General features: G+C 47.8%; 1 protein-coding gene across 1 annotated transcript in view; it reads left to right on the forward strand.

The window, feature by feature from the left end:
* The first annotated feature begins 14,691 nt into the window (after window positions 1–14,691).
* ADNP2 (ADNP homeobox 2) overlaps window positions 14,692–19,038 on the forward strand; it is a 32,166-nt gene continuing 27,819 nt past the window's right edge. Inside the window, exon 1 of the mRNA XM_056131482.1 lies at window positions 14,692–14,803. The gene's annotated coding sequence lies outside the window, so the exon portion shown is untranslated. The remainder of the gene's footprint in view (window positions 14,804–19,038) is intronic.

The following is a 19,038-nucleotide window of genomic DNA, read 5'->3' on the forward strand; positions in this document are numbered from 1 at the left end:
TACCGAATGTAACCTGCCCACACGGCAGAGTCTGGCAAACTCCCCGTGGCGTACCCAATATGCCAAATACCAGTAACAATGATGGGTCTCATTCTCCTAAAGAGCCTTGAATATAGCACTTTCTTAAAAATCTCAGGGCTAGGATGAAGGAGACGTAACTGGGGCCTGCTCGAGGCAATCGACGAATAACGGGATGATCGTGATTCGTGATTCGTGTTGTTTTCCAAAAAGACTGGACCAGTAGACATTCCCACCAGCAGTGAATGAGGGTTCTTGTTCCCCACGTCTTCGCCAACACTGATTGCTTTTGTGCCGGTCTCTGTGATATGAGGTGATATCTCATATTTTTTATTAGCATTCTCCTGATGTTTAGTGATATAGAGCATTCTTCATATGTCTTTGACCACTTGTATTTCTTCTTTGAGTAAGTCTCTGTTCATATCTTCTCCCCAGTTTTTGATAGGGTTGAATCATTTTTGCTTTTTTTTAGATTTATACCAATACTTTCTGTATCTTGGATATTAACCCTTTATCAGACAAGTAGTGGGCAAATAATTTCTCCCAATTTTCAGGTTATCTTTTATTCTGGTCATAGTTTCCTTGAGGTTCAGAAACTTTTTTTTTTTTTTTTTTTTTTGCTTTTTGGGTCACACCCGGCGATGTACAGGTGTTCCTCCTGGCTCTGCACTCAGGAGTTACTCCTGGCGGTGCTCAGGGGACCGTATGGGATGCTGGGAATTGAACCCGGGTCGGCCGCGTGCAAGGCAAACACCCTATCCGCTGTGCTATCTCTCCAGCCCCAGAAACTTTTAATATTTAATGTAGTCCCATTTGTTTATCTTTGCTTCCACTTACTTGGTCAGTGGCGTTTCATCTTTGTGTGTGTGTGTGGAGGGAGGGGGTTGGGTCACACTTGGCGATGCTCAGGGATTAGTCCTGGTTCTGCACTCAGGAATCACTCCGGGTGCCTCTCGGGGCTCCTTATGGAATGCCAAGAATTGGATCCTGGTTGGCCACGGCCTTATCCACTGTACTATCACTCCAGTCCCAGTGGGGTTTCATTTTTGGATACCTCTAGTTCCAATGTCATGGGGAGTTCTGCCTCTATGCACCTTGTAGATTCAGATCTCATATCAAGGTCTTTAATCCATTTTGATTTGACTTTTGTGCATGGCATAAGAAAGGTCTGAGTCCACTTTTTTTTTTGCCTGTGGATGACCAGTATTCCAGCACCACTTATTAAAAATGTTTTCCTTCTCCACTCATAGTTTTAAATCCTTTATAAAAATTAACTGACCATATATCTGATGGTATTCCGCTGGATTTTCAATTCTGTTCCACTGATCTGAGAGTTTGTTCTTATTTCAATACCGTATTTTTAAAAAATTCCTACTGCTTTGGAGAACAGTTTGAAATTGAGGAAAGTAATGCCTTTCATCTTATTTTCCTGAGGATTGCTTTGGCTATTGGCAGTGTATGTGTGGGGGAAAATGTTTCTTGAATTTCAGGAGTGTTTGATTTATTTCTTTGAAAAATGTCATGGGTATTCATTTTTTTTCAGGCGGGGGTGGAGGCATACCCAGTGATACTCCTGTCTGTCACGGTCACGGTCACGGTCCTCCCATTGTTCATCGATTTGCTCGAGCGGGCCCAGTAGCATCTCCATCGTGAGACTTGTTGTTACTGTGTTTGGCATATCGAATACGTCACGGGGAGCTTGCCAGGCTTTGCCGTGCGGGCGAGATTCTCTTGGTAGCTTGCCAGGCTCTCCAAGAGGGGCGGAGGAATCAAACTCGGGTTGGCCATGTTAGCTGCTTGCAAGGTAAACACCCTACAGTGGTAGGGCGTTTGCCTTGTGCGCAGCCAGCCTGGCCGAGCCGGGTTTGATTCCTCTGCCCCTCTTGGAGAGCCTGGCAAGCTACCCAGAGTATTCAATATGCCAAACACAGTAACAAGAAGTCTCACAATGGAGATGTTACTCCTGTCTGTACTTAGGAATTATTCCTGGTGGTGCTTAGGAGACCATAGGGGATACAAGAGATTGCACTGGGGTTGGCCACGTGCAAGGCAAGTGCTCTACCCCTTGTAATATCTCTCAGGCCCCATCATGGGTATCCTTACATGAATTATGTTGAATCTATGTAATACTTTGGGGAGTATTGCTATTTTGACAATCTTAATTCTCCCAATCTGTGTTTGAAGGTACTGTATTTAAAAGGCTTTTGTCCTATAAATTCAATAATTTGGCTTTCTTAGGGATGTTTAGTGGAAATTGCTTTTCTCCCCGTCAAAGGGTGATGTTTTCTATTAGTATAAAATATTAGTAAACTTTTGCTGGTAACTAAACATTTTGAGTAGTTTTATGTGGTCACTCTGAGTATCATATGCTCTGAATGTTCTCCTTAGATTGGTGATGTTGCTTGTAGGATGGTGGTAATAATAAACTAATGAAAAATACCAAGTTTTGTGAATAAATTGGAACTCTTCTAACATATTGCTGCAAAATTGTGCAGTCTCTATGGAAAATCAAGTGCCCTACCCACAGTACTATTGCTCTGGCCCTAGTCATTTTTTCAAAAAGTTTAACCATTTACCATATGACTCAGAAATTTCACTCCTACATCTACAACCAAATGATATGAGAAGATGAATATCCTCAGAAATTTGCATACAAATTTCTATAACAAACATTGTTCATAATAACCCAATTGTGGAAGCAACTCAAATGTTCACAAATGGATGACTGTATTAAAAATGTGGCTTATAATAAAACAGGCTATTATTTATCCATTAAAATAAATTTTTATAGCTGCTGTATTCTGTATGAATGTCAAAACATTATGCATTGTAATTAGTCACAGACAAAATATGTGAATCTGGTATAATTCTTTTTATGTAAAGTGTTCAGCACAGGCAAATAAAGGAGATGGGGCTGGGGAATTAGAAGTGCATGAGAGTTCTGCAATGTTCTGGGGATGCTATGCTTTAACGCGTGGGCATAGGGATGCAACTCAGCAGTAGAACTTTTTTATGTAGGAGCACTGCTATTTATTCAGCCACTGAGTAGCTAATTGAATTGGACATAAACTCAACCTTACTTTTTTCCCATTTTTTATAATTTTATTTATTGAATCACCGTGAGAGCAGTTACAAAGTTTTCGGGTTTAAGTCTCGCTCATACAATGAAACACCCGTCCCTTCACCAGTGCCCATTCTCCACCACCAAAAACCCCAGTAGACCCCCATCCCACACCCTCCCCCTACATATGGGGCAGATGATTTCCCCATTACTCTCTCTCTACTTTGATCACATTCAATATTTTGACACCAGACCCACCATTATTTTTTGGGATTTTATCCCAACACTCAGATCTGCTTAAAAGTCAACAGAAGACAATTTGTTTTCTAATGCTGGTTAAGAATAACATCTGATGTCGCGTGGCTGCAGCAGTGGCTGTGCGATTTTGAAATTCTGAAATTTTAACAATTAAATCTGGAGGGATTTCTGCTCAAATTGCTGGATTCTGAGATTTGTTCCTGAGTCTCTGGGATCATGGCCATTAAGCAGCTTGATCAGGAGCCAGAGAAGCCGTTCATGAACAGCGACTCGGGGTCTCGTTGGGACGGGGAGGAAAGGGTTGGCTCCACCCCCATCCCGCGAGACCCCATGTGTCTCATCACTGAGGGTGCAAACCTGACTGTCCAGTGCCCTCTGGAGGATGATGGCCACCGAGCCGCTAAAGGGGAGCAGGTGGAGGGACAACACCCTTTCCCCCCTGGGGTGGCCCGGCGACAGTAACCTACTGCGGGTCCTACGCATTTCTGCCAAAAGCCACTGGGTTCCAAGATTTGTTTCTGAGTCTCTGGGATCATGCCCATTAAGTAGCTTGATGAGGAGCCAGAGAGGCCGTTTGTGGGCGGCGACTCAGGGTCTCGTTGGGGTGGGGAGGAAAGGGCCAGATCCACCCCCATCCTGTGAGGCTCCACATGTCTCATCACTGTGGGCCCAGACTGTCCAGTGGACTCTGGAGGATGGCGGCCACCGAGTCGCCTAGGGGGACCAGGCGGAGGGACAACACCCTTTCCCCCGTGGGGTGGCTTGGCAACAGTAACCTACTGCGGGGTCCGGATGCATTTCTGCCAAAAGCCACTGGGTTCCGAGATTTGTTTCTGAGTCTCTTGGATAATGGTCATTAAGCAGCTTGATCAGGAGCCAGAGAGACTGTTCATTGCCAGCGACTTGGGGTCTCATTGTGGTGGGGAGGACAGGGCCGGCTCCACCCCCATCCTATGAGGCCCCACATGTCTCGTCATTGAGGGCCCAAACCTGACTGTCCAATGGCCTCTGGAGGATGGTGGCCACCGGGCTGCCAGGGGGAACAGGCCAAGGCATGAAACCTATTTCCACCTGGGTTGGCCCAGCGCCGGTAACCTACTGCAGGGGACCAGACGCATTTCTGCAAAAAGCTGCTGGGTTTAGAGATTTGTTCCTGAGTCTCTGGGATCATGGACATTAAATGGCTTGATCAGGAGCCAGAGAGGCCATTCATAGGCGGTGACTCAGGGTCTCGTTGGGATGGGGAGGAAAGGGCCGGCTCCACCCCCATCCCATGAGGCCCCGTGTGACTCGTCACTGAAGGCCCAAACCTGACTGTCCAATGGCCTCTAGTGGATGGCAGCCACCGAGCCGCCAAGGGGGAGCAGGCGGAGGGATAGCACCCCTTCCCCCCTGGGGTGGCCTGGCGACAGTAGCCTATTGTGGGGTCCGGACGCATTTCTGCCAAAAGCCACTGGGTTTCGAGATTTGTTTCTGAGTCTCTGGGATCATGGCCATTAAGTAGTTTGATTAGGAGCCAGAGAGGCCATTTGTGGGCGGCGACTCAGGGTCTTGTTGGGGTGGGAAGGAAAGGGCCGGCTCCACCCCCATCTCATGAGACCCTGCGTGTCTCATCACTGCGGGCCCAAACCTGACTGTCCAGTGGCCTCTGGAGGATGGTGGCCACTGGGCCGGCAAGGGGAACAGGCCAAGGCATGAAAACTATTCCCACCTGGATTGGCCCAGCGCCAGTAACCTACTGCAGGAGACCAGATGCATTTCTGCCAAAAACTGCTGGGTTTCAAGATTTCCGAGTCTCTGGGATCATGGCCATTAAGCAGTTCAATCAGGAACCAGAGAGGTCATGCCTCCAATTATATAGCTGAGCTGGAGGTGGTTTGTGGGTGTGTCTCCCACATACCTAACTTTTGGCCGTTTACTTTCTTGGTAAACTTTGTCCCAAGTTTTTGGGGTCTGGCCAAAGTTACAGCAGCAATTTGGGGGTATCTGGAAGTCTGAAGGCGCCATCAGGCTGCTGATGCACTCGCCTCACAGGTATAGATTGCCCTGCTGGTGGCACCATACCCCAAGCAGTAGAACTTTTGCCTTGCATGTGTGAGGTCCTGGGTTGGCACCAAGATTATGTTGTGAGAGCATAATAAGAAATCATGTTATAATTACTATAATAAAATGACAATCATCAGACTGCAAGAAAAATGTTTGCCAAATACACATCTGACAAAAGGTTAATTTCCAAGATATATATATATATATATATATATATATATATAGTACTGGTAAAACCTAACAACAACATATATATATATATATATATATATATATATATATATATATGATGGAGTACTAGTTGGCTGTCGGAAAAAAATGAAATAATATAAATTCCTGCTTCCATGGATGGATCTGGATAAAATGCTGAGTGAAATTAGTCAGAGGAAGAATTTAAAGAGCGATACAGAATTATCTCTCTTATATGTGGGATATAAAGAAACATAATAAGGGAACAGTAAAGGGCCAAAGCAATAGAATCTAAGAACTGGTCAATAGAACAGAACTTTACATGGCAATAAGACATGGCAGGAGCAAGGGTTTTCGAGGGGATTGAGGTGGAGGAGAAAACCTGAGACAATGGTGGAGGGAATAGACACTGATGGGGATGTGGTTCCGGAATGTTGTATACTTGAAACCCTATAATTGACAGCACTGTAAAATTGTTAGTTATGGAATATATCATGGTCACGATCCTCCTGTTATTCATCGATTTGCTCTAGCGGGCCCAGTAACATCTCCATCGTGAGACTTCTTGTCACTGTGTTTGGCATATTGAATACGTCACGGGGAGCTTGCCAGGCTTTGCCGTGTGGGTGAGCTGATTGCAAGGCAAACGCCTTACCCACTGTGCTATCGCTCCAGCCCATGGAATAGATCATAAAATAAAAATATAATGTGGCTGCATAAATTTTACAACAAAATTGGCCATCGATAGCTTCCCTACTGTTGTCATATAATTATTTTAATTTAAGGTTTATCTTTTCTCTAATATTTTTCAGCCCTAACCAAACATTGCACGGCAAAGCCTGGCAAGCTACCCGTGATGTATTTGATATGCCAAACACAGTAAAAACAAAGTCTCACACTGGAGACGTTACTGGGCACACTCAAGAAAATCGATGAACAACAGGAGGACAGTGACAGTGAACCAACTATTGCATTGATATATGTCAAGGTCTCTTGACATGTTTTAATACTCTTTCACCACTATTCATTTGTTTTATAGATGCTCTAATGATATGTGTCATATTTAGGAGCATATATATAACATGATAGCATAATTTGTGTTTGTTTTATTTTGTCTTAGGGCCTGGTGATGTTCAGGGCTTACTCCTGGCTCTTCACTCAAAAATTATGTTCAGGGACTAAATGGGATGCCAGGGATTAAACCCACATCAGCTGTGTGCAAGGTAAGTACCCTATGCAGTGTACTATTGCTCCAGTCCCAGCATAATTTTTTTAAACAATGCAACATGCATAGTTTTGATGTACAATGTTATTGCACCTCCATGCTACCCAAGGACCTCTTCCAGTGTTTGTCAAATCTAGTCTACCTCTTCCTTCCCCTACCACACATCCCTGTGTGCTAATCTCAGTTTTGTAATCCAAGGTCAATACTCTCATTCCCTGATTTTCTTTATCTCTGTATCCCAGATGATTGAGATAATCTGACAGTTGTCCTTTTCTTTCTGTCTTACTTCATTTGACATGATACCTCCAATTCTTTCCAGGTCGTAGTGAATTGAAAAATTTCTTTTCTTATAGCTGATCTGATTGACCTGCATAAGGACCCATGGAAACATGAGGGTCAGAAAGGCCAGAAGTCTGAAGTCTGCTAAAAGTGATGTCCAAAACATCTACACAAATTGGTGGAACCATAATTCATCATGCAACTCACAAAGAAGAAGGTGCTGGAGCCAAGGCCAGACTAGAATGTGACTCCGCCAGGCCGGAGAAGCTGCTGTTGTGCCTCATCTAGCGCATAGCATGAGCCCCAACAGGGAGAGAGGGCCCTTTCCAGAATCCTCACTGCAGACATTTAAAAAGTCCCTTAGCACAAGATGAAACGGCTGTGAAATAAATTTGGGGCCAGCAAGCTAAACAGCAAGGGACTTGCCCCTTATATACCTGCAAGTGAGGACTTCGGCATCCAGTGAAAGAAGATGAAATCCAAACCATCCCAGGCCAGTGCTCAGTGCTCAGGAGATTGCCAGGATTGACCGGGCAGTGCAGACGATGGGGGTAGCTTTCCTTGAGTTGCCCAGGTCCTCCTCATCAGCTTCCCTTAGGCTCCCCATCCTCAGGATTCCCACGTCTCTGGGGAGGAGCACTGGGTATGCCCCTGGGAAACAGCAGCACCCACTTCGCAGAGTTGTGGACAAAGTGTGTTCTCTGGGTGTCAGTGGCCATGGCATTTTGGTCACAAGCATATCTCTAAGGGTAGGCCCCACTGGGATCCCTTAGGCCTGAGGTCCCTTCTTTCTCCCGTGATTCCAAATGTTTCTTCAATTGTGCCCTGGGATTCAGTCGTGAATGTGGCTCTGTGTTGGAAATCAACCCTGTTTTAGGCTTCATCAGTGAATCGCCCCTTTTCCTCCTCCAAGAGAAGTTTACAGTGCTCTTGCAAGCACCCCATCCCCCTGCGTTTGTCCTTAACCTTTCCCTTGTGCTTTACTTCTCACTGTTACATTCCCCAAACCAGTCTTGGTTCCTTATAAGTCAAAACTTCCGGTGACTCTGGACTTTGTATTTGAAGTGAATTACTTGCTTTTCTATTTCCCCTATAACCTTTTCATATTTTACTACAGAACAATGTTCTTTGCTTAAACACAGCAAGACTGTTATGCTCCTGTGCCCCTATGCTCATATATGCTCTATGCTCCTATATTTGGAAGTTGGTTGACTCTGCAATATATCTACTCCTGGGCATCTGTCATAATTACTTGATTCAGGCTTCAGTTGCCATAGTTTCTAACACCCCACAAAGGGAGGTCCTGCCGTAGGACTGGGATGGACGCAGGGCAAGTGGCAAAGCTACCCTGGCATCAACATGGGACAGTCTAGAAAGCATAAAAGCATGGTCTTGATGCAAGCTGTTACGACTTAAGAGATAGGACCTTCATGGAGAAGGACAAGTTAATCTGGCCCGAGGACTTAGTCTGGGATTTATGGTAAAAGATTTGCTTTCTCTCAGAGAACTAAGTTTTGGGATCTATATCTCTTACTGTCTTTATCCAAATAACTGCAAGTTATTAATAAGTAAACTTAATTGTTTAATATGTACAACTAAAGGGAAGGAGAAAAGCAATATAGATGTCCCTAGGAGACAGAGTGTCTCCTTGAGTTAATCACCCCAAGAGAATTGCCTCTACTGAAATATTTTAGGTGTAAATGATCACACCTACATGCAATCCTATACCTCAACTCCTTTCAGATGTTCTATAAGTATGCTAACAACTCTGCATCAAACAGGCCATTTTTTCACCATTTATCCGTGAGTCTCCGTCTCTTTGTTCCCTTGCTGGGGAGGCCGGGAAGGGAGCAATTTGCCACTGAAAACACACTCATTGAACTCACAGCTCTGGAGTTTCACTGCTGCATTTGTTGTCATAGGGAAAGGGAAGAGGCTTCCCAGCAAAGCTGAAGAGCCCTTTTCTCAATCGTCTTTGGGTTAAAGAACATGTACATGCTTAGGGCACTCTGGGAAGTTGGCCTTCACCTGCCATGATAGGATAGCAGAGTCCCTGAGAGCCACTGTGTGTGTGTGCAACAGGGTAGAGTCCCCTGAGCAGAAATCCCCACGTGGATGGGCCTTCCCACCACTGGTTGGGTTCTTGAGGGGAATGTGTGACCACGTGAATTCACAGAGTACTTCTGCTCTACCAGGTTCTAGAAAGTTTGCTAGTGTTAATTTAAGGACCCTTTGGTAACTTTCAGTATTCCAGAATATTGTGGGTTGCAACAGCTGTGTACTTTTTTGAGTGAGGATGCCCCGAGTATGGAAGAAAATCACATCTTTTCAGCAACTACAGTCAGGGTAAGGGTTATAGATTTTTGCTAGGAAATTCTGAAAACCATTATGAAAATAGCCGTTGTATTAAAACATTTTCAAGTCCTATGGAAAGGGGGAGGCAGATAATCTCCACCTGAATGTATTCAACGTGTCTTTGGTTCTTGTCTAGGTCCTGTTGTGGTAAATTCTATGTGTTAGCTTAGCCAGTAACTGAGCACCTAGGTCAGAATTATTTCTGCATGTTTCTGTGAGCATTCTGCCACTGGGATCAGGAACATGCACACCACCCTCCCCACCCCACCCAATCCCAAAGCATACACCTATTAATATTACCCCTTTGTTCTAGACCTTTCCAGGGCGCCATTGTCGGTCAGAACAAATGCATTCTTTGTAACAGAGCATAATCTATCCCCGGTTCATTTTCCAGATTTCCAGCTGCCTCTTTCTTATACTAGTAATTATATTTGGCTTATTTCATTTTCTGTTATATGTCTCCCACTTCTCTCTTTTGCTTCTGACATTCTGCCCATCAGATTTTAGCAAAGATGTCACTTTTCTGACCAGGCTTGCCTGGATTGGTCACCCCTCAAATTGGTATCACTGTAAACTACTTACTAGCCTACTGATTATTATTTCTCCTATTGTTTGGTTCTATTTACCATTAAACTGTGTGATGAATTATACTGGTACTGCAGTATGCCAAGATTTACTCTCCCAATAATTTTGCAATTCCTCATTAGGATCACCTAAATTAATTGGATCAGTTTCTTCTAAGGAAAGTACTTCTAGAATTATATTCTGTCTGGGATCTATTGCTTGCTAATTATTCCATAGCACTGTAGTACTGCACTGTCCTCGCGTTGTTTATTGATTTGCTCGAGTGGGCACCAGTAAGGTCTCCATGGTGAGACTTGTTACTATTTTTGGCATATAGAATACTCCATGGGGAGCTTGTCAGGCTCTGCCGTGTGGGCGGGATACTCTCGGTAGATTGCTGGGCTCTTCGAGAGGGACAGATGAATCGAACCCGAGTCGGCCCTGTACAAGGCAAACGCCCTACCCACTGTGCTATAGCTCCATCCCAAATTATTCCATAAAATGAGCTAATTGTGCAATTTATAAGTTTCCATCATTTTATTTGTAATGATAAATATAGGAAAGTATTTGTCTAAAAGTAATTTGCATTTTAACTTCATCATCATATTAAAACAATAGACTCATGGAGCAGAGGATTCTGTTAAAAAATGTTTGATGCTTATTTCACTCTATACTCTCATCCTTGTTCATGGCCTGAGTTATCATCCGTATTTTGAAACTTTATATTTCTACCCCAGTCTCTCTTTTAGACCCAGACCCATATTTCCTCCTATCTTGTTTTTGTTTTGTTTGGGGGGGTCACACCAACGGTGTTCAGGTCTTACTTTGGGCTCTGTGCTGAGGGATCTTAAAGAGGCTCTGGGACCTAACCAGCACCAGCTACATGCAAGACCACTGCCTTAGCCCCTCCTCTCTCCGGTCCTGGCACCCTTAATAGGGCTAGGGATGTGACTCGGTGGTAAAACACTAGTTCTGTATGCATGAGGCCCTGAATTTGATCCTCAGCAATTGACTGAAAGTTTATTTTTGTGGTCTCAATTCTATTCCAAATCAGAGCTTTACTAGCACTGGCCCCATTATCCTTGGTGCCTCCACTGTCCATGGTCAGTCTCACTATCTCTATAGCTTGTTCACAACCATGTCCAAGGTAGTATAAAGTCTTCTAGCTTACCCAAATAAATCTAAAAACTGTCTGCTTCCAATGCTTGTCAGTGGTACAATTCCTACCGCAGTTTTAGATCACCATCATATTCTACCTGGACCACTCTGATAATTCCATATTCTTACACCCACCCTTCCTCCATCATCATTTCTTATTTCATGATATAGTCACTACTCTTTCCTTCTGTCCTTCCTTCCATCCTCCTTTTATCCCTTCCTCCCTCCTTCCTTCCCTCCCTTTCCTTCCCACCTTCTCTCCCTTTTTCTTCCCTCTCACCTTCTCCCTCCCTCCCTCCCTCCTTCCCTCCTCCCTCCTTCCTTCCTCTCTCTCTTTCTTTCTTTCTTTCTTTCTTTCTTTCTTTCTTTCTTTCTTTCTTTCTGTTTCTTCCTTTCTTCCTTTTCCCCAGAGGTGCTCAGAGCTTACTCCTGGCTCTGTGCACAGGGACCACTCCTGGCTGAGGAGACCATATGTGGGGCTGGGATCGAATGTGAGTTGACCATTGAATCTGAGTAGGCACCACCCTACTCATCTGTATTTCTGCCCCTGTACTTTCCAAATCATGTTTGATTCTATCAACACACACACGCACTGAAATTAGTTCATTAGCTTCCGATCAGCCTTAAGAAGACACAGATGATGTTATTCTGTGGTCCCTGGTGTTCCCTCAAAATATTGTTCTTTCTGACCCTGTACACCAGCCATTCTGGTTTCCTGGTCATTTCAGCCACACCACTCCTCCAGGACAGCCTTTGCAGAGGCCATTCTGCTGGCTGGATTCATATTGACTGCCTCTAACTACTTTTGTCTGACTACTTGTCTCTCAAGACTGCCATTTTGGACAAGTATATATAGAACCTTGGAGAATTTCACTTCAGAAGCCTTTACCTCCTTCTCCAGCTAAAATTTCATTGTGCAGTTATTTCACTAAAGATGTTATTCCCACATTGAAATCTAATCTCAAGGTAGGACTGTTTCTGCTTGCTTTCTGTTCATCACCATCTCCTTGTTATTTAGTACTCATACAAAACATATATTGAACAAAATCAAGAAGAACTAGGTTACATGTGAGTTATTCACAAAGGAACAAGGAACCATTTCCTTGTTCAACAGAAGTTTTAAATTAATCTTGGCAATTGATTTATTGTAGATGGGCATGCACAATTGTCTCTTTGTGTGTCAACTAGTCAGACTACTCATACATACATGAACTAGTCATGCATACTAGAGACAGAAGCAGAATCTAGCCTCATCTGCTCACCAAATCAGTGTCCTGGTGCTGGGGTGGGGCATGCCCAGAGAAAGGACTCTTTTTCTCTCAGGAGTACTGAACAGAGGTACTTTCATCAGGGAACTGGAGCACTCAGGATTTGGAGGGCTTCCCACTTTCCCAATGTGTACAAAGGTGCTTGTGGGCAGATACGTAGGGCTATGGGGCCAGTTTAAGATATTTTTTTTTGTTCTTTGGCAACCTACATTACACTCTTTACTCTCAAATGCTGAGTCTGATTATAGGGGATGGTAGACGAGAAGCTGGGGTAAGTTCAGCAAACATTTTAACTTTAGAATGAAAGTATCTGTCATTGTACCCATGCCCAAGTTGGCTGAGAAGCAGAATTAAGTGTTTGTGCTGTGACTTGCCCAGCAGAAAGTCCTACTGTCCAGTTTTTGATGTTCAGTGACCACCATTGTCTTGCACTTTGTAGAGTCTTTGAAAATGCGGGCCCTGAGTCCACTGGGTCATGCTGCTCCTTCTGTGGACACTTCTGCTCACGTTCAAGCTGTTGATTGTGTTGTTAACCGTCACTGTCAGGATATACATGTTGAAGTGTTTAGGGCTGTGGTGTACTCATATGTCTGATTTTTTGATGGACCAAGGGATGAGTAATTGTATAACTAGAGGACAAATCAAATTAAGGAAGTGATAATGCTAAGACTAAAATGATGGTGTTTAATTATTAGAAATGTTTCCAAATTTGTTGGGGAAAAACTTAACTCAGTTCTTCTACGGTTTATCACATCCATTGAAAGTATTTCTACTAAAGTAGCCTAGGCATGAGGGATGCAATGATGATGAGACATGGTGTCTCTGGGCAGAGCACTCACTGAGGCTCAGTAGCAGACCACAGCAGAACTTGGCGTGTACACACACACACACACACACACACACAGAGGTCTGGAAAGACCAAGAGCACGGACACACCCTCCTGGTGTGCCTGAGTGTGCTCATGGTGGGGTCTGCTACAGAGGCCAGCAGAGACCTGCCATAGAGGACCCTCGAACAGAGACCATGGAAGGAATTCCACGAAGGACACGGTATGGGGGCAGAGGGGCGGGGCTGGGGCCAGTGAGCAGGAGGACGGCCCTGGCTTCCGCGAGCCTCGTCTGGACCGGCTGCCCTGCACGCCCTCCCGCCGTGGAGCCCGCCCGCCCTGTTCCCCACCAGGGCCGAGGGCCTTCAGTTGCACCTTGGCTTCTTGCAGTGCAAGGCCCTCGTGGCCAGCTCGCGTCTACCTGTCTTTGGGCACCGACTTAGAACCAACTCAAGCGTTCATTTCCTGTCTGTCCTGTTTGTCACCACTGACCCGAATCAAGGGAGCCGGCGGTGCGGAGAGTGCAAGGGGAAGGCCCAGGGTCCTGGGCGCGAGGGCCAGTGCAACCAGGGCAGGGGCCTGGAGGCGGGTCGCTGGGGGGCGGGCAGGCCCACAGACGACACGGCGCACAGGCCTCGGCCTCCAGGCAGGCCCGGGTGGACAGAGGAGCCTGCCATTTTGAAGGCTCCTCTGCCATGTGCTCATTCACGGTGAGGAGCGTCGTAGGGTGGCTTCACAATGAAAACAAGTGGGGGAAAAGCGAACTTGCAAGGTGGTGGAGAGTCTTACAAACGTGTGCACTTCACTCACTCCCATGCAACACACGGTTGGCTCTCATTTAGGAACCAGAATCCTCAAGGAAAGGTGTGGTCTTCTCAGGAAAGAACTAGGCAGCAGGAGACCCTACCCAGACCGTCCAACCAAGAGGTGTCAATCAAGGGCACCCTCGTCCAAGTCCTGGTAGGCCCAGTCCTTCTTCCCAATGGCAGGGCAGGATTCTCTTCACAGCTGGCTTCCTATTGGCTGTAGGCCGGGGGCGGGGCCAGTGATCCTGCAGCTGCCAGTAGCTCCGCCCCTGCCTCATGCAAATGAAGGCAAAGCTGTCTGAAGCCCACGTGATGGTCACGTGGCTGGGCGCCCTCTCCCCGCCTCCTTAATGACGTCACCACAGCTCAAACTCTCACGAGAGTTTGGAGGGGTTGGAGAGAGGCTCGAGGGCCAGTCTATTGGGGGCTAGGGGGCTCTGGGAGGGGCCTCTCACCACGGGGTTCCCAGGCCCGCCGGAGGCCAGGGCCCCAGGGGCCAGGGGGCGGTGCCTAGGGGGCCCTTGCACACTCTGCCCTCATTGGCTGACTGCACTGGCATGCAAATGAGGGCGTCGTCACTTCCGGAGGCCCACCGAGCGCCATTTTCTCTTTCTGGTCTCGCTGGGAGGAGGGCTGGGGTCGCGCGGTGGGCGCGCCGACGCGGGGGTCTCGCCGGCGGGCGGAGCGTGGCCGCGGCCGGTGGGCGGCGAGAGGCGGCGGCGACGCGGCGGCGCCTCGGGCGCGCGGCAGGTAAGCGCTCGGCGCCCGCGGCGACGCCCCCGGCCCGGCCGACCCCGGCCCGCGCGGCCCGCGGCCCCGCCCCGCGCGCCCCGCCCCCGCCCGCGCCGCGACCTTCGAGCGCCGGGTTCGCGGCCCGCCGGGCGCCGTCGGGCGGGTCACGTGTGCGGTGGGCGCGGGCGCGGGCGGGGCGGCCCGGGAGCCGCGGGGCCGCGCCGGGCCGAACTTCCCGCCGCGCCCGCCGAGTCCGGGCGCGCAGGTGCCGCGCGGCGCGGGCCTTTGTGCGGCCGCGGGGCGGCGCGGGGGCGGCGCGGGGCCCGGGCAGCGCGCCGGGGGCGAGGCGCGGGCCGCGGCGTGCGGGGCGTGGGTGGGCGCGGCGCGGCGCGGCCCGGCCGCCTCGCACCTGTCGGCGCTGCCGTCGAGCGCGCGGGGGCTCGGGGCCCGCCCGGGCGTCTCGGGCCGGGTGCGCCCGGGCGCGCCGGGGTCGAACCCGCGAGCGCCCTTCCCGCCGGAGCCTCGGCGCGTCGCTGCCGCCGGGGAGGGGGGTCCGTGCCGGCCCGCGCCCCGGCGGCCGCGGAGGCTCGGGTGCGGCACCGGACTCGGCCTCCCTCCCTCGCAGCCCGCGGGGGGCAGCGGGGCCGAACTGAGCCCCGAGAGGGCGGTGACCGGGCGGCGGCGCCCCAGGCCTGTGCCCCAGGGCGGCCCGTGTCCGAGGCCCGAGTGGACCAGCCCCTGGAGCGGGGCTTTTCCCTGACGGGACCCTCGATGGCGGTGGTTCGGAAGAGGGGCCGAAGACCCCTTCCGAGCGCTCGGGAAACGGGTCCTTGTGCACGAGTGGAGCGTGGTCGTCCCCCGTCAAGGCGATCCCGTGTGGACTGAGGGCGATAGGTAGCGTGTTGGTGGCAGCGTGCCTTTTCGGAGTGGCAGGGGTCCAGTTTTTTTTTTCTTTTTGGGTCACGTCCGCGATGCACAGGGGCTGCTCCTGGCTCTGCACTCAGGAATCACTCCTGTTGGTGCTCAGGGGACCCTCTGGGATGCCGGGATTCGAACCCGGGTCGGCCTCGTGCGAGGCAAACGCCCAGCCCTGGGGACAGTCTTAATGGAGTTCTAAGAACAGGTGACAAATAACCCCAGTAAAGGACTCCCGAACGCGGAACACCGAACAGTCTCTGTCCTCGTCAGCCCTCGGATGCCGGTGTGGGTCTTGCGTCCTGGAGTGGACGACCGTGGCCGAAGTGAGTTCCCGTCAGCCGAACGGCTGTCAGTGTTGCCGCTTCGCCGGGCACGCCCGCGGCCCTGCACGCCTGCTCCTCAGACCCTGGAGGTCAGCGCCTGCTGGGCAAGGCCTGATGCTCCTCGCAGGCAGTGAGCTGCGCTTCCTTGTCGCTCACCTGCGAATGACGGTTCCCCCTGCCCGGTCTGTTCAGGGGCGGTGTTGGGGAAAGAAGAGCTCCAAGGAGGGAGATGCCAGTGGGACTTGAGGAGGAAATAAAAGCAGGCCTGTTAGTGGAACTCAGGCACCGCGGTTCTGTTGAGGCTTGCGCTGGCCACCGAAGCCAGCCTGGGCTTGAAGATGACCTTGCGTTTAGTTTTTGGAAATGCGTCATGAGATTCTTGACAGCTCCCCAGTTTGAGCCTGCCTTTGAAGGCGAGAAGCCAGCCCACCACATTTGGTTTTTGATTTATTCTTTTACTTTATTTCTTACGATTTTTTGTTTTAACTTTTCATAAGTATATTTTGTACAGTCGGCACCATTATCATGAAGATGTAGTCAGCTATATTTTTTTGTATTTGTGTCTGGACCGGACGGATAGCACAGTGGGTAGGGTGTTTGCCTTGCATGCGGCCAGCCCAGATTGGATTCCTCCATCCTTCTCGGAGAGGCCAGCAAGCTACCGAGAGTATCATGACCGCTCGGCAGAGCCTGGCAAGCGCCCCGTGGTGTACTCGGTATGTCAAAAACAGTGACAAGAAGTCTCACAATGGAGACATTACTGCTGCCCGCTCCAGCAAATCCATGAAGAACGGGAGGACAGTGCTTATGATTTTTCTACTTCCCCCGTCTGATAGTGCTAGATGATTCCCCCCCCCCATCCAAAGATAGGCTTTTCATATAGGCAACTTCCCTGAAAACTTGTTTCCGATCAGCTTCTAAAAGATTTATGTCCTTCCTACCCTCCCATAATTTATTACCTCACTTTGTGATTCTGTCTCCCTGTTTCACTTACTTTCCCTTTAGACTCTGTCATTTATGATACTGATCATATGAGTTGTTTTGAACTCCGTCCTTCAGTCTTTGATAATTTTTCCTTTTGACTTTATAGCATTTTTTACATGCCCTCACATCCAGTAGCACAGCGGTAGGGCGTTTGCCTTATGTGCAGCCAGCTGGCCGAGCCGGGTTCGATTCCTCCACTCCTCTTGGAGAGCTTGGCAAGCTACCGAGAGTATTCAGTATGCCAAACACAGTAACAAGAAGTCTCACAATAGAGACGTTACTGGGCCCGCTCGAGCAAATCGATGAACAACGGGAGGACAGTGACTGGACAGTGACAGACTTTATAGCATTTTTTACATGCCCCATGATTCTTTTATTTCTTCTGTTCATTGTATGAATGTTTGCTATGTATTATGCACTGTGATTGGTCTTGACATTCAAGTAAATCATACCTCCTGCCCTAAGAAAGTTCAGTTCCATGGGCAGACATAGAAATAGGTGGTTGCAGTGTGGTGAGATGAGTGCAGTGACAGACACTGACCCTAATCACCACAGGATTCTAGGAGGGAAAACATTTATCCTTGGGGGAGGGCATAGTAGAGGTACAATATCTGGCTCTTAAAATAATCACAAAAATCTTGGAAGATATTTCCAAATTTCCCTTTAAACATGTTCAAATTAATGTTTTTTCTAATTACCCCACTAGTAGTGGTTATCAGTTGTAAATGTTTCTTGGGTCAGTTGTCATCCATTTTTTCCTCATTTTTCTTTAGTTTGAGTATCATTGTTTTTAGTTTTCCTTTCTTTTTAAATTTTAGGCCACACTTTGCAATACTTAGGGCTTTCTCCTGGTTCTGTGCTCAGGGATCATTCCTTGCAGGGTTGGGAATTGAACCCAGGTTGGCCATGTGTAAGGCAAACACCTTCCCGGCTGTACTATCTTTTTGACTCCTTACTTGATTTTAGATTTTCTAGCTTAGACCATTAGAATTTTCCCTTGGGAAAAAAGGGAGATAGTTTAAAGGACTAGAACACAATGGTTTGCCTGTAAAAACTCTGGGTTCAGTCCTCCCCAGCCCTCAACACTGCCTGAAAATTTTTCTTCCCATCTCTACCAGGTGTGACCCCTAAAATCCCAAAAATTTAAAATGAAATTTTCTCTCTGAAAGAGTTTCAGATTTATTAGAGATTTTGCAAGTATAGTACAAAGAACTTTTTTTCTGAATCATTTGAAAATTGCCGAGTAAGATGCTACATTACCAGGGCTGGAGTGATAGTACAGTGGGTAGGGCGTTTGCCTTGCACATGGCCGACCTGGGTTCAATTCTCAGCATCCTGTAGGGTCCCCTGAGCACCGCTAGGAGTAATTCTTGAGTGCAAAGCCAGAAGTAACCCCTGTGCATCGCCGGGTATGACCCAAAAAGCCAAAAAAAGAAAAAAGATGCTGTGTTGTTACCTTATATATTGTCTGTATCCTACATTTAACATTTTTTCTACATATCTAGAACATAACCATCAAAGTTAGGAAATGCAGTGTTGCCATTTTCAATAATAACATTCATGGTAAAAGCATAGCCTGGAATTTTGTATATCCTTCAGTCTCTTTATGTCTGGAGCACCATTAAATTTTTTCCTTTCATGGCCTTTTTTCCTTTCAAGTGTATGGTACACATTAAGTTTTTTGGGGGGCTCACAAACAGGGCTGGGGAACACTGGCACCGTAACCGACTGTGCTGGGATGGGGCAGGCTTTGACAGGGATAAAACTCGTGGCCTTGTTCATGAATGTGATTCAGCCCTTTGATCTGTCCTCCAGCCACAATTGATTTTAAGTTAATCTACAGCATTGTCCAGTGGAACAGTTCTTGCATCCCCCCCCACCCCAAAATCTGCCCATCGTGGCTTCCACCACTAACCAATATTCCTCCTGTTTCTGTACATTTGTCTTTCCTGAACATTTCATGTAAATGGAATCAGTATGATGACAGCTTTTTTTCACTTAGCATAGTGTATTTGGGATTCTTATTGC

Source organism: Sorex fumeus, unplaced genomic scaffold (genome assembly GCF_029834395.1).
Source record: "Sorex fumeus unplaced genomic scaffold, SorFum_2.1 ptg000092l, whole genome shotgun sequence".
In the NCBI taxonomy this organism is placed as follows: domain Eukaryota; kingdom Metazoa; phylum Chordata; class Mammalia; order Eulipotyphla; family Soricidae; genus Sorex; species Sorex fumeus.